Source organism: Wolffia australiana, chromosome 9, assembly GCF_029677425.1.
Source record: "Wolffia australiana isolate 7733 chromosome 9, ASM2967742v1".
Lineage (NCBI taxonomy): Eukaryota > Viridiplantae > Streptophyta > Magnoliopsida > Alismatales > Araceae > Wolffia > Wolffia australiana.
In genome coordinates this window covers 15,966,820-15,983,786 of record NC_135843.1, presented here as the reverse complement: position 1 = coordinate 15,983,786, position 16,967 = coordinate 15,966,820, and the positions used below count along the sequence as shown (strand labels likewise).

Sequence of the window (16,967 nt, the reverse complement as noted above, 5' to 3'; positions counted from 1 at the left end):
ACTGCCGTATATTGATTTATTGAATTTGCTAGCATCATTCGATCATCATATTGCACTACTAGACTTCCTGTTAGTCTCTACACAGTGTTGTGACACATTTTGATTCATCCCGGCAACTACGTGTTACATCAAAAATTGTGAGAGCAAGACTTTTAATAAGAATCGTAGCTTAGGTTCATATTTCTCTTTGTAAATTGCTAAACCTATATTTCTGTAATCTAAGCAGGTCTTTCACTAACTTCATGTCTAACTTTCTTGGAATACATTGGGAATTGCCAGAACGACAGTAAGTAGATATGACAGAATTTTCCCTTGTAATCTCTACTACTATAATAGGAATACATGTAACCTTTTGGCATGTGGTTGGGTGACAAGAGAGTGAGATAGAAGAGAGAGAATGAGAGAAGTGAGAGAGAGAGAGAGAGCCATTTGTTCTGGAGTTTAGGTCGTGCACAAGAGAGAGAAGCATTTCTTAAGGGATACGCCTAGGCCGGGGGATTACATCGTGTACAAGAGAGTGGGGGTCGGGAGGTTCGTCAGGATCAAGAACCCTAGGGTATTTGTTCGCCAGTCAAAGGAAGGGAGAAAGCAGATCAAGTATGCTAGCAATGCTCATAGTGATTCACCTGGGGTATTTTTTTTGAATTTAGTGTTTCAGCGTTGCGATGATCATGGTGATTTTTTGGGGTGAGCTTTCAGATGCCAGGCATATTAGTGGCTGCCGATTTTCCTCGTTTTACCGATTACTGCCAATATTTTTGAGGGAAAATTGCGAGTTTACAAATGATGTAATACGATGGTGTGCCAGGATCGACGGCTCGTATTACGTCACAGGAGAAGATGATTGGGTCGTAATTAATATGAATGAATGGACGTTATGAAACCCCTTTAGTGAGCAAAATAAGCTGATTCCGATAGGGAAGGTGATCAACATCGTCCACCAAGAGGAGATATTGATCGGATTAGACTCCTGATGACCCTTGAAAAACCAACTACGACATCTAGTGGTGAGGAGCGTTTGACGGCCCAGAGATGTTCACCGTCTAAGTCAACGACTAAGATCCTTTACCGCAAGAGAGTCCTATCACTCAACAAGAAGGCTATCCTATAGAGAATATTTGTGTAAATTCGGTAGAGGAAGTGATGGGGGGGACGCCACTGCACCTGATAGTAATGCTAGAAATAACAGAGGGGAGACAAGTAAGTACCTGATTGGCGCCAGTCCATGGCACCGTAAGTTGTTTAGGACGTCAGGCGACGAAGACGAATCAGCCGGCAAGACCACCGGCAGGACGTGCGCGGGCGAGGACTCACACACGATGGCAAGTGGGTGGCAGCACCGAGCGCAAGCAAGGGCCTCACGGTTGGCGGAGGGACCGGCGCGTGCAGGCATGGGCTCACACGTGGCCCTTTACGGGTAGACAGGCCCTGGGTGCGGCAAGGAGTCGGCGCGTGCGGGGGGGGGACGCACGTGCGAGGGGGACGATGGGCGCGTTGGCAAGGAGCTAGCGCCTGCGGTGGCGTGGCCGAACGGGCAGGACAGCAGCCTGCGTAAGGGCAGAGGGGTCGGCTCGTGAGGCAAGACCTGGCGTACGGGCAGGATGTTGGGACGCCGCGGCAGCAAGCGGGCGGATGGACACGCACGACGTGCTGTAGAGGGCAGACAACGGGGCCATGCGCGGGCAGAAGCCGGCGCGCGCCGAGGCATGGACGCACACGCGGATAGAGGTCTGCCTGCGTTCGCAGGCGGGTGGAGAACGGCGCGGCATGCTGCTGAGGGTGGACGGCAAGGTTGTGCGCGGACAGTGGCGGAGAAGAGCGCGGGCGTTGCTCGGTGCCAGTGGTGCAGGAACGATGGTGGTGTAGGTACGGTGGGGTGCTCCGCTGGTGACAGGATGCAAGATGGAGAACGGGGTTGGTGATGCGAAGGCATCCAAGAACGATGGTTTCTTGAAGGCTAACCGCCCCAGGAACCCAAGGATGGACATTCTTGGCGCCGGATGCTCTCGATGCAGTGAAAAATCTTGAACCTTCAACACCTTTGGAGTGATCTAGACGGAGGAGTCTTCTGGGCACAAGAATTGGCGAGTTCTTGAATCTTTAGGCATCCCGGAGTGATCTTGACCGGGCGTTGAGACATGTCGTCATGGATTGATCTCGACGTGATGGCACGGGTTCTAACCACGAAGTAATCTCGACGTGGGCGAGGACAGCCACTCCTCGCTACTCTCTAGTCTACCTACAATAAGGTGGAGACGAGTTTGGAAATTTCTTCAACAAATGCCTCAACCTTCACTTGGGCATGCTATCCTCTTATATAATGAGGATAGGTGCCAAGTGAGATTGTGGGGAGGACGAACCGTCGCTAGACAGGTTCGACCCCTCTTTAACGGTTACAATCAAATGAAAACATAATACGGACGAGGCCCAAAATACCGTCCTAGTTCGTAAAATCCAAGAACGAAAACAAAACAGAGACAAAACAAATAAAAAAAACAAAGATAAGATGCTTACGTGGAGTACTTAAACCCCGGGTGGCGAGCATTGGCGCAAGCAGCTTGGCGTGGCTGGAGTCATCACGTCTTGGCGTCAGCTGGATGGTCCCGTAGCAACAAATGACATGCAAGTTAGTGGTTGCAGATTGCTCTAATTCAACGCATTTCCAGCGAGATATTGACATTTGTAGGTCGCGGCATTCTCTAAGCCACGTGAACTTCCAATCCTCAAACAATATTTTCTGTTTTGGAATTTGCGGTGAGAAATTTACCTTTGTAAATTCAATTTTCCTCAGAACCGCGTGAACTTCAACAAACTGCAGTCCGTAATCCGCCTTGTAAACTTGCAATCTTCCACTGAAATTTATATGTTTGGAATTTCCAAAGAGAACTCCACTTAAGACGTTGGTGATAAGTACGAGTGTCGTCCAAGGGATGCTAGTAAGGAATTCGATTTGGTGATTATATTGGTCATTTCACTCTGATTAAACTGAATTTGATCTTCAATGAGGACCAAGTCACCCTAATTAGACGAGAATTTAGAAAGGGGGTAGAAGAGTTGAGATGAATAGAAGAAATATGGAGCTCTAAATTGGCTTCTTTAATCCTAATAAAAGGATCCAAGAGGTCAATTAGAGAGGTTAAAAGGGAATTTTTAATTTGAGTTTGGTTTGTTTTTGCAACTTTGATAATTCAGAACTGAAATGGGGGTAATTTAATCTCCTAAGAATTAAAACAAAATTCTCTTAGAGTTTTCTTTGGAATGCAGTTGAATGCTTAGTTGAATCCCTCAAATTCTCCTCTCAATCCTAGTTAGGGCTTGTACATGCCGCTCAAGCTAGGTGATTTAGAATTTCAGATCAAAACCAAGAAGAAGAAACAAGAAATTGAACTAATCTCATTCAAAATGCACAAATCCAAATACAATCAAGGAAAAAGTACAACATAACTTGATCCAAGGTGGGACTCATCTCTGTCTTGCAGCTGTGATAGAGAACCATCAAGAATAAGCTCCCCCTCTCAAAATTTAGCTTTTATACTTAGGTTATATGGTAAAAACCACCATTTTACCCCCGTTTAGTACTTAATATTTATCTATCAATGTAGGCTGGATCTGAATGATCCAACTGTACAGATAGAAAGAGGGGATCAAGACGAACAAATCCATAAAAAAATAATCTCAATCAGACTTCAGCATCAAAAGTTATTAATAAATCAATTTTGAACCAATTTAATCCATTGGATTTAAAATTGATTTGTTTATGAATTTCATTTTTAAACACGCAATGACGTGTCGCTCTCACATTGGCTGGCGCATTTTGAATCCTCCTTTTTGCAGAAAAGTCCTTAAAAATCCTGGAATTTCTTTTGGACGCCGCCCAAAAGTAATTGCGTATATGCCCTTGGCGCACTCTCTGTCCTCCGATTTCTCCTAAAAATATTAAAAATATACATTAAAAGTTGCAATAAAACCCTGGAAAATTTTAAATTGGATCTTTACGCCTGCAGTGGCGACCGAGAGCTGTTTTTAGGGTATTTTTGCAACGAAAGTTCGCAAAAAGGCCCTTGAAAGTTCGAAAATAATAAAAATACTTTTTTTCTATTATAAATATACTTTTTTCCTTGAAATAAATACATTTCCTCTTCAAATAAATCTCAGAAAAATCCTAAAAATTCGTAAAAAATTCTAAAAAATTCTAGAAAATTTACTGATTCATTCCCATGCTGATAAATGTTGAAATAAAATATTAAATATGCCATTTTCATTCAAAAATAATTATTTTGAGCTTCAATAAATCCTTTAAAATTCATAGAATTAACAGAAAATTAGGGAAAAATCAGAAATCACTTGAAAACACTATTTTCATGTAAATATATGATAACAACCCCATTTTAAGCATTTTAAATGCATAAAATTGTGCTAATAACATGAAATAAAGACAGAAATTAGGGTTTTATCAACTTTCATGAAGCATCTCCATATAGTTCTAGAAGATGCGGCTGCGGATAACCCCATGCAAAATTTGTATGCGTGTGTTGTTCATACTTTTTAATTCAGATTCATTGGAGCCCTTATTAACGATTATTTTACTTTAATGAAAATAATGAATTTGGAATCTATTTTCTGCTGAAAATGTATTTTACTGGATTTTTATGAACATAATAAATCTATTTTTCTCCCTATTTTCTGTCAAAAAATGGATCAACGATAGATGCTATTGATTTTTAAATCTATTTTCTAGGATTTTGAATCTACTTTTTGAAAAATGTATTTTAATGAAAATTTGAATGTATTTTAATTAAATGAATGACTTATGAATCTATCCTCTATTGAAAATGGGTCAACGGCAGGTGCGGTTGAATTTTAACCATCTGCCAAAACATTCATTTTGCCATCATAAATATTTGTGTTTCTATTCTATCCCAAATTCTAGAAAGAACTCTCTGATCATCATTGTTGAGGTTCATTAGTTTAACATACTACCCTTTATGTAGTTCAAAAGAAACAAAGAAGTTGGTACATTGAGCGAACAGTTCAACACAAGTTGCATGACATGTAGTTCAAAAGAAACAAAGAAGTTGCACCATTGAGGGAACAGTTCGACACAAGTTACATTGAGCGAACAGTTCAAACAGTTCGACGCAAGTTGCTCTGGAAAGGAGAAGGATGAGTAGTAAGATTCCAATTCAAAAAATGGTTGTCGATTTGATGGAGTTTTGTTTGCATATGCTATAAAAAAAGACAACACCATACCCTAAAAACTTTGGACTTAGAACAGTTTGTCTCTGTTTTCCATTTGAGCCCACTCAATATCAAAAAGCAGGTACGACAACAAACAAAATCTGCGGCGCCGTGTTTTTAACCCTACTTTCCTGTGTGTCCATCGAGTACCCCACATGTTTGGCAGTGAAGTATTGAAATACAATAATTCAAAATCCACGAAAATCTATTATCTGAAATAATGTACTTTAATGAACTTAATGACTTTTGAATCTATTTTATGCTGAAAATGGATCAACGACGGATGCTGTTAAATTTTGAATATATTTTCTGAGATTTAGAGTCTGTTTGGTGAAAAAGAATCTACTTTTGAATCTATTTTCCACTGAAAATGGATCAACAATAGATGTTGTTGATCTTTTAATCTATTTTCCGCTTAAATTTTGAATCTATTTTCACAAAATGAATCTATGGTTGAATCTACTTTCTGCTGAAAATGGATCAACGGCAGATTCTGTTGACTTTTGTATCCATTTTCTGCGATTTTGCATCTACTTTCTAAAAATACATTTTAATGAAAATCTGAATGCATTTTAATGAAATTTATGACTTCTGAATATATTTTATAGTGAAAATGATTCAACAATAGATGCTGTTGCATTTTGAATCTATTTTCTGAAATTTAAAATCTATTTTCCTGAAAATGAATCTATTTTTGATTCTATTTTCTGCTGAAAATGGATCAAAGACAAATTCTGTTGACTTTTTATCTATTTTCTGAGATTTTGAATCTATTTTTGGCTAAAATTTAAAATCTATTTTCTGAAAATGAATCTATTTTTTGCTGAAAATGGATCAATGCCAGATTCTGGTGACCTTTGTATCTATTTTCTGAGTGTTGAATCTACTCTTTGAAAATGTATTTAATGAAATTTCAATGTATTTTAATGACATTAATGACCTTTGAATCTATTTTATGCTGGAAATGAATCAAGAGCTTCTTCCTTTAAAGAAAGAGCTTCTACTTATTCCACTGCCATCTATCATCAAGCGGAGCCACCAGAGAAAAGCGATAGTGCAACCGCGTCACCGCCAAGACACTGCATGCATTTTTGATATTTAAGTATCAAGATCCTCTCTCGCCCTACTTTCCTCAACCAGTGGTCAAGGAAAACCGTCCACCACGAGCGATAAACATTTGCCAAATCAAGACACAAACTACACTCGATACAGATTGTAATACTATAGTCTAATTTCTGAAAATGACATCAATGACTTCTGAATCCGGACAATTCTTTTGGGGGATCTCAATTAGAGAGTTTCTCTGTTGGTGCCTACGGCGCAAAGTTTGGATGCAAAGAAGGAATGGGGGACACTATTCCAAAGGGACCATCTGATGTTTGCTCCATCAACCGTCGTCTATCCCCCCGACATGTAACCTAAATGAAAGAGCCTTTGTTTGTTTTCTTCTCCATCGTCTGACTATGAGCATCCATTCTGCGTGGCTTGTCTGAGTGGCTGAAGATGGGACTTTTTTATATCCTGTAATGAGGACGACCATTCTTTTTCTCTGTTCTCTCTATGTACATGTTTATCTTTTTTGTTGATTTTTTAAGTTTCTCAAAATCTGGCGATAATTTATTGTGAACATTTATAATTTAAATAATTCATGATACTGATTTTATTCTCTCCCAGGATGAGGACGGACCTGCTTCCTCTCCCTTCTCTATCTACCCCACTGGGCTATAACAATAAGGATAAAGTAATTCATCTACATATACTCTGAGTGATAATTTGACTACTGGTGGATGGATCCAAATCAGTGCTTAGATTCAGTGGAGTGCTCTTTGCGTGGCAATCATCCTTCTACATATAGAGGTTCCTTTATTTTTTTATCATTGAAAGAAAACATTAAGTTCATTGGAAGCATTTAAGTATAATAGCCCATGAAAATTGCAAGAATATCACAATGACGCCCACTTTTATGAATACAGTGTGCCTTTTCTTATAATGATAGTCTTTTGAGTCCAGAATCAACCATGACTTCACACCTTGATTATAATAAAATTCTTACTTCATCTTGCTCGTTTTCACTCCACCTAGCTTGTTCATCTAGCTTTTTCATCGTATAATTGTCCTATATCAGCAATAGCTACTTTATCTTCAGCTTCCCCTAGTCCCATAATTTTGACACTAACAGATATCTCGACTCTACCTAAGTCCATATGAAATGCTCCATAGGCTCGTTGTGTGTGTTGTAACTAGTTGGATCTAAATTGAGTAATTGATATCTACCATTTATTAAGCTCTTCCACTTACATTATTATTCCCAAATAAAAATTAGTTAACTGGCGAAGCCAAAGTGAGGTATTAAATGTTATGTATGTTAATGTTGATATTTTTTCATATTATCAAAATTATCATCTATTTGTTAAGAATATTCATTTATTGTATTAAATGGGACATTTGGGTAAAAAAAACTAATTCATATATTTTTTGTCTAACTTGTTTGCCCATTAGTGTAGATACAACTATGTTTAAAATGTCTAAATTAAGAGATGTGTAGCTATTATCTTGCGTATGTTAGTGTATATTGTGCAATGATTAAGAATAATTAAAGAAATATATAGTAAAAGTGGGACAAAAAAAGAAGAACAAAATAAAAGAACTGCTTAATAGCAGTAGAGCCACAAAAGGCGTAAAGCGCTCAAGCAAGTCAGATGGGGGTGAGAAAGAGTGCTTCAGCTGCTCACTGTTGGCAAGCCCTAATGTGTAAGAAGTGGTCACGTAGGAACACAAAAAGGGTCAATATAGTGAGACAATGGGTAGCACAGCCAATGGGTAGCTCCTGCAAAATAAAGTCTGAATAAATATTGCACCAATAGGCTTCTTAGTTTCTGTTATTTAAATCTACCTAATAGTCATATAATATTATAAGTATTAGCCCTTGATTCATTGTAAGTCATTATCTAGAATAACTTACAGTAATCCAATATGTGATATGCGCCCATCACTATCACCCTCCTTTGGCCAAGCGATGGTTTCTGGCAAATGGTGATTGCTAGAGGCGATGAAAGGCCTGGGAGGAACCCCATGTCTAGTCTGTGCTATCTGCCGCCATTGGATACCCTTCTGAGGCATGAAAAGGGGATCATGGGGCCCTAATTGAGTATCTCTTATCCCAAGAACTACAAGTACACTAGAGAAATTATCAGCTTCTCCTCATTACAACCCATTTCATGACAACTTTAAGGAAGCATTGGACATTCAAGGAACACATCACAAAAAGACTGGAAAGCCCAGATTTCCAGCACCATAGAGCATAATAAAAGGGTAAATTATATATTGAGGTTTGATGACAGCAACTGGCATCCCCAACCCTTGTTCCTGGAATCAGCAATAGTTTCATTTTTTTAGTCAATCTGGATAATAGTTTGATTATTAGTACTTAAATAATTGATTTAGTTTAAAGATTGAACGATGTTTCATTGTGATTTAATTTTACATCCTTTCTAAAGCATTTTATTAAATACAAACATCGCATCGAGGAAAATCCCCAACTTTATGTCATTTTTGTAAGGACTTCAGCTTACAAATACCAAACTAAAACGTATTAAATATTATATTTATAAGCTTATCTTCAATAATTAAAATCTACCAACAAAAATTATAATCTTAGCGATACACACCCTTTATTCCTTCTTACTTCTTATCTAGGATAAGTTCCGTGCACTCAAATATTTAATTCAATTTGAATTTTGGTTGAGTTTCATAGAATTTTGTGATTATAGCCTTTCTGAATCATTTTATTCAATACAAAGCTCGCATCGAGGAACTTCCTCCACTTTATCTCGTTTTCCTAACAACTTCACATTACAATAATACCCAAAAAATACTTACAAGACTTTATACCTATAAACTTATTTGTTGTTATTCTAATTTACCTATTGATCATATAAACTGCTACGTATTAATCCATAGTTCCTTCTAAGTCCTTCTATTGTATTCTACTATGCTTTCCAATTCATGGATCTAAACATACTTCAATAAGATCTGTCTTCTATGTTTCATAAGCTTTATATGCATTTATATGTTCTTCCTTATCCCATGTCTCACTAAAATAAATATCCTCTGCACTAGATATCAAATTGCAATATCTCTTTTCTATATACCTCTTTGACTGTACACCTAACCTTCTAGTTGTACAATACTTTGTAATCTCTTTGTTTGTACCTATTTATATTTTAATTCAAACTCGGAATATAGTTATTTTAATATCTAACTTAATTTCAGTGCCAATTAGAATATCATAAATTCCAATCATCACCCTACTTCCCAAATACTTTTTATAGTTATAAAATATTACCCACGCAAGTAATGTAAATAACATCATAGATTGTCTATCCCTATCTCTAGTCTCGTAACAACGTCGAATATCAATAATTATTGCATATTATCTTGACTTCTTTCTCCCTCTATTACACTTTTTAACTTAAAAATGGCTAAATTTCTACACTAACGCTTTCTCAATTATTACTCATATAATCCCTTAAATTGTTGTTACTCCAATTGTCTAAACACTCGTCTCAGTATCGAATTATCCTTAACCCTAACAACCCATTAAATTCATTTCTTAAGGTCATTCCCTGTGGAGACAACCTGATTCCTACTATATGTTTATTTTAGGAATATTATATTATGGAAAGTTTTATTTGAATCAGGCAACATAACTTACAACATAAAAATTACACCTGTAATTTGTATTCATCAAGTTGGTGTCATTTCTAGGGGCTGAATCCCTTAGAGTGGATTTTATTTTTTATTACTACTTGTCCGGTATATTTTACAAGTACCTTCAAATTCATGCGCCCTTAACTAGTGAAAAAAGTAGATTTATTTCATATTTTTCTAGGACGCTAATATGGGCAGATTATGTAGTTGGTGAAGGAAAATATAATGGGTAGGAGTTGATTCAGTACTTGTTGATGACTCTCAAATATGTCATCAAATAATTAAACTTTTTAGTTTTCATTCATCAAAATTATAATGTTAATTCATGCTAATATCATGCATATGCATCATTTTATGAAATCACTAACCCCACTTGATCCTTTGAATCAAGTGGAATATATTTAACATTTTATGGTTAGTAAACATTCAGAGACAGGTTAAGAAGATCAAGGAAAGAGACGAGGATCAAGAGGAGCGGGAAAAAATTCAAAGAAGCAGAAATTACGAAAATGCCCCTGGGCATGACTTAAGAGAAACCTATAAATACACTCTTGAGAGTTGATTTTAGGTTGTCCAGAATTTTCTCTAAGGAAGCTAGGGCTTGGAGAGGAAGGTGTTCTGCAGACCCTCTAGTAGCTGATGAGCCATTGGAGCTGGGAGGAGAGGCAAGCTGAAGAGTACCCACTCAAGAAGATCGCCGACTCGCCGGACAGGACGTGACACGAAGCCAGAGTGATTGAGCTGGTTCAGCTTCGTATTCTTCTCCCTCTTGGACAACCTCGGTTGGGCTTGAAGCAACCTGCAAGGTTCTTCAGCAATCTCCAACCAGAGTTGTTTATGTTTTAGTTAATCCAAAGTTTTTTGTGTTCAATTCATCCTACTTCTTGTTTTCCCTCAAAAAAATCTATAGCCCTCTACTGAATTTGCACTAGAATTTCTCACACGCAGCCAGCAATCAAACCGCCAGCGACCCAGGCCTCAGCCTAGGTTGCCAACGGCTCAAGCTGCTAGCAGCACTGCGTGCGCAGTAGCTGCCCGCGCGCAAACGCTGCCTGCAGCAGCGTAGTGCGTAGCAAGCCCGCGCGTAGCTGCCACTTGCAGCAGCGGCGCACGCAGGCTCGCCCGCGCGCAGCAGCTGCCCGCGCGCAGGCACGCCGCGAGCAAGCGCAGCTTGCAGCAGCTGCCTGCGCGCACACGCCGCCGGCAGCAGCCACGCGCAAGCGCTCACGCGTGCACAAACACCCGCTGGGTGTTTGTGAAATTGTCCCAAAGGGCAAGGGCAAATCCTCAGTAAACGAAATCCTTACTGAATATTTCCTGCACTGAGACTTTTAAAGAAAACTCTGTCGTTTGTACTGAAGATCATTCACCAGCGTTTATACTTGAGTATTGAGATTTAAAATAACTGATTTGATAGACAGAATTCTTCTGCTGTTTTTTTGCCGTCTCCCTGTGGATCGACCCTCACTCACCCTAAGCTGTGAGGTTATAAATTTCGTTGTATAAGCTCAATCCTCACACGCATTAACTGATAAATAACCAGTAGAAACCACTAAAATTGAGCTTATCACTTGTAAATTAAAGGTAAATCATTTGCACTTCCTTACTTAATTTGAGTCTTCCGTTTGTGAAATAAAGATAGTTGTTCTACATTTCTACTGCAGAATCTAGACAAAAACCCAAGTGAAAATTCATTTCAGTTTTTTGGGATTTTTCATGTCTTTCTTCTACTTTGATATCATTATCTAGAGTTCTATATATAACAAAAATTAAATGTTAAGGTATGTTCTTCGGCACTTGCACTTCAAGTTAATTTAGAATTATATTCTGAGAATAAAAAGTACCTGTATTGTTGTTCTTACTCAAAACCGTTAGTAGAAAACTTCATCAAAACCTTTAACAAAACCCTAGGCATATCATCTTCAAATTTATTTACTATCCTTTAGTCACTAGGTAACTAATTCAAGTAAATATCCTACTTAATCCCTTGTTGTAGCAAGAACCATTACCTGTGAGCATTGACATCATATGAACAGGTGAAGATAATGGCAATATCCACTAGCGGAGTGAATTAACCCACAATCAGATGAAGACATTGTTTCATCCCATGACTCAGACTGAGCAACATTAGATGGACTGATTATGGCAGAAACTATCTCTAGGGTAATGAAATGATTTTGTTCCACTAGAGATAAATAGGATGGGACTATTTCTACTCACTCTAATAAAATAATATTTAATAATAAGGGTTGAAGTGCTTGGATGAAATAGAGCAGGCCTTTTTGAAGATTTTCTTCCCTATTGGATAGACAAAGATGATCCGAAAGGCTATTGGAGACCTTCACCAGAAAGTGAGAGAGTCATTTAACATGACATGGGAGTGATTCAAGGAGTACACCACAACCTACCCTCACCATGGGGTGCTGGGCCATGATATTGTGTGAATACTCTGTCAATAATTCAGCCATAAGGTCAGGCTGATTTTGATGGTGATGGTGATGGTGATGCTGCACAGTGTGAGCAAGTACAATAATGAAGGGTTGGAGTGAACTAAAGTTGCTGCAGAGAACAGTGAGTATTGTGCAGCAATAGCACATCCTAATAGATATACAAAATCTAATACAAGAGGCCTCATTGATGCCAAATTAGTGCAAAACACACATGTTGAAGGCAAATATAGATAAAATGGTTAAAGCACTAAAGGGCATGGTTGATGAGCTAACTCAAATCTTGTAAACACATGGCATGGGGAATACCAAATCATCGACCATCACTATTGTCATGCCGTGCACCAACACTATTGTCATTTGTGGCCAACCTCACACCATACTTGGCACCGACCTGCCACACATGCACCTCCAGTTCGAGGATCTCCACGCCAGATCCTTGTGCTTGCTGCTCACCCGAGCCAATGCGTCGACTCGTGTGTCGTTGCTCCACTCTACACTGCGCCTTAATGCTGCTTGCCGCCCCTCGCCTCTACGACCTGAACCCCCCCCCTTGCAGACGTGCCCATCGCGCTTGGGTGGTAGCTCAAGGCACACCACTGCCGCAAGATACTTGTCTCTCACACTCGCCATCCTACGATTGATTCTTGCTTTCTGCTCTAGCACCAGGTCTCCATTGCCTGCCGAGGGACGCCTAGCTCGTCTCCAGTATGCCTCCACACTACCTGCCCGCACTGGCCATCACACGGGCATATACACCAATGGCGCGCAACACCACCCACGAGGTATGTCATTCCCCTCGCTTGTTAGTTATATTATCTTCTATGGTATTTTTTTGCCTTTACTCTGCTGCGCTTGGGCCAGATAAGGCTAGAGTGTATACATAGAGAACTATAAATCTAGTGAATTCCTAGGTACGGGTGGAGCCCAGTGGAATTATTTTGCTTCACGCAATACTCGTCAGAGTCACTCTGACGAGGGTCAGAATGTCCCCATCGACGTCACCGGATGCCCACCTCAGAGTTTGGAGCTTGATGAAACCCTTCGAGTCAAGGTCTGCACTTACATCCACATAGGACAATGCATAACGTAGGGGCATTACATCACCGACAACGTCCGACATCAGATTGCAGCTCAGGAACAGATCCGTTATGTACTATGGAATAGACAATGTCAAAAAATTAGACTTGCTTACATCAATGGGTGAAGAAATAACAACAATAGCAGTTGATACAATCACATCCAGAGCACAAAGCATGGGACTTGAGCAACCTAAATGCCACCCACCACACACATACTCTCCACCGGCGCCATCATCTCCACCACCTTTGTCCACAAATGACCCATCAACTCAAGAGATGATCTTTAATATTATCAGGCCGATGACACTATTAACTCAACAAAATGACCCATTGACGGTCAGAACTGCAAAAACTGGAGAGAGTACTAGCAGCACGTGTTGATCACTTACTTCCCCAAATTGTTCCAAATCCCAGGCACCGTCTAGGAACACACTACCAATATATATGAACTATATTTAACAACACATAATGTGCCAAACTCACATTTGTAAAGAAGAGCCATGAATCCACCGCCATTGTCCACACCATGGAGTGAACAAATTATGTGTCACTACATGTGAACTACATGAGAAGGACACACCAGGCGCAACAAACTTGTTAACTGAAATACGTTATAGGATACGCAAGAATCACTTGCAAACAATAGTTATACTACATGTCCACAACATATATCAATAGATCGTGAATCCAGCCTTAGGATGACACCACCCGGGATTTTATAGAACCATCCTACGGTAAACCTACAGCTTACTCTTCAACATTACATTTTATAGACGGTGCAAAAAGAATACCTAGAGGAGAGATTCATGAAATATTACACAAAGAATATTCAAGGCTGAAGCTTTCGTGAAACATTTTTGTGTTAGAAGTTGACAGATCGAGGACGTACCTATATTACAGAGTCCAAAGTTACATAAGAATGCATATATAATAAATGATATGACTGAAGAAGTGGTTATTATGCAGGATAAGAAGGCAACGATATCCATAAAGACATTTGGACCCCCCATTGGGAACTTAGGTGTCAGAGAATGCTTCACGCCTAATGTTCAAGAGGACTACATGGAAAATGTGAAAACAGTTAAGGAGGCTATAGCACCCACATCTATAAGCAAGAAAAGGGAGATACCAGAATTCTTAGGGAACCTATTTTTATATTTATTCCGGGAAACTAGTTGCACAAGGTCCTAGGGTGCCATGCATGGCTTAAATATAGCGAACCGAATTTTGAAGGATGACATAGAGACCCTTTATGAAACACATAATCAGATGCAAGCACGAATAAAGAATCTACCATAAGAGCATGAATCAGGAATTCGACTACAACAATTGAGATCCAAATTATACAGCCGGAAATTGAAGGAAACACAACATGCAGGAGATAAACAAAGAAAATCCACTACATGGATGGAGAAGTGCAAGACAGTTGCCAATAATAGATGATTCCCATGTCATGAACATGAAGCGCACAAACAAGGGGAACTAGTACAAGTAGGAAAAAGAATTCTGGAATTCCACAAGGTCAAATGTTAAGAGAGAATATGGGTTCTCATATTTTGATTAAGAAAATTTAAGTGATCCAAATTAAGCATGAGTGGCTATCTCTAAACACACAAAGTCATTAATGGCTGATGGATGACCCTGGCTCATTGTCTTTATAACGTTCATATGTTCTGAATTACACTAATTTTATAGTTATAATTGTCATTTATTCATAGAAACTGTTAGTTAAGTGCTTATCCTCCTCTTGGGCCCTATTCTATAAGCCCTTTAGGAGCTCTTATTTCCTCTCTCTCATAGGGTATAAATACCCTAATGTAAGCCACTTACTTTCTTATGTCAATCTATTCTTTCATTTCTCAACCTCCATCGACCCTTCTTCTCCTCCAAACTCTCTAGGGTTTGTCATGGTATCAGAGCTCTAGGGCTCCTGATCTTCCCTCTCCTCTCTAGGGTTTGACATCACCCTTTAGGGTTTGAGATCCACTTGATCTCACCCTCCCTCCCTCCTCGCAGCCAGCACAGCCGCGCAGCAGCCAGCCGCGCGACCAGCCAGCCGCGCAACCAGCCAGCCAGCGCGACCAGCCAGGCCACCACAGCGCGACCAGCCGCCACACAGCCAGCCGCAGCAGCAAGCGCGCACAGCAAGCCGCGCGCCAGCGCCGCGCACAGCCAGCCGCCGCAAGAACCAGCCAGCCGCGCGCGCAGCCAGCCGCCAAGCAGCAAGCCGCGCGACCAGCCAGTCGCACAACAGCAAGCCGCCGCGCAGCCGCTCAGCAGCCAGCACAGCCGCGCAGCAGCCAGCCGCGCGACCAGCCAGCCGCCACGACCAGCCAGCCGCACGACCAGCCAGCCGCCGCGACCAGCCGCCGCGCACGGCCAGCCGCCGCGCGACCAGCCAGCAACGCAGCAGCCAGCCGCGCGCCAGCCAGCCGCACAGCAGCAAGCCGCGCAGCAGCAAGCCACCGCGACCAGCCAGCCGCACAGCAGCAAGCCGCCGCGCAGCCCGCTCAGCCGCGCAGCCAGCCGCGCAGCCCGCAGCGCAGTTAGCCGCACAGCCAGCCGCGCAGCCGCGGCGCAGTCAGCGCGCAGCCAGCCGCAGCCAGCCGTGCAGCCAGTCGCACAGCCAGCCCGCAGCCAGCGCAGCCAGCGCGCGGCCAGCGCGCACAGCCAGCCGCACAGCCATCCGCACAGCCAGCCGCGCAGCCAGCCGCACAGCCAGCCGCGTAGCCAGCCGCACAGCTAGTCGCGCAGCCAGCCGCGTAGTCAGCCGCGCAGAGACCGACTTTGTGGAGAAGCCGCTCTCCTACAAGATCACTCATCCGTTGCCTCTGGTCCCGGAATCAACTCTTCTCCGCGGCCCGAATCTTCTAGAGTGGTCTCGCTTCATCGAGACCACCCTCAAATCCCGTGAACTGTACAAGCACTGCACCGAGCATCCCTTGACCGCCGATCACCCTCACTATGCGGCTTGGGACGCCGAGGAGCAGTTCATTCTTGGGTGGCTGTCCACGTTCACATTGGCCCCCGATTTCCGCGACCGCTTTCCCCATCAGAAAACGGTCAAAGGGTTTTGGGACCAAGCCACGAAATTTTGCGGGCGGGAGAATGATTGGTGGCGCATCTACGCCCTCGCTGCTCAAGCTTCCAACCTGAAACAGGGCTCTCTGTCGATCTCCGATTATGCTCTCGCACACAAGAAGGCGTGGGATGAAGTGGACCACTACCTGCCAACGGACGACCCCAAGTGCAAGACCTATCAGAACATGCTTATCCTGCGCATCATGGGGTTTCTCAACGGCCTAAACCGGGAATATGAGGCCATTCGTCGTCGGGCCCTGCACAACAAAGATGGCCCTCCGGATCTCGAGACGTTGGTTCAGGAGCTCCAGGAGGAAGAGAGTCATCTCCTTCTCCATGGGACTCCCACCTCCGACCCGGCTGAATCCTCTGCGCTTCTGGCAGCACCTGCTGCCGCTGCTGGGCAGTC

The 16,967-nt window shown here is 41.6% G+C and overlaps 1 pseudogene; it reads right to left on the bottom strand.

Annotated features, from left to right (window-relative positions):
• The window catches only part of LOC144707420 (uridine/cytidine kinase UKL1, chloroplastic-like), a 34,855-nt pseudogene extending 21,827 nt beyond the window's left edge, over positions 1-13,028 (bottom strand).
• Between the last annotated feature and the right edge of the window lie 3,939 nt (positions 13,029-16,967).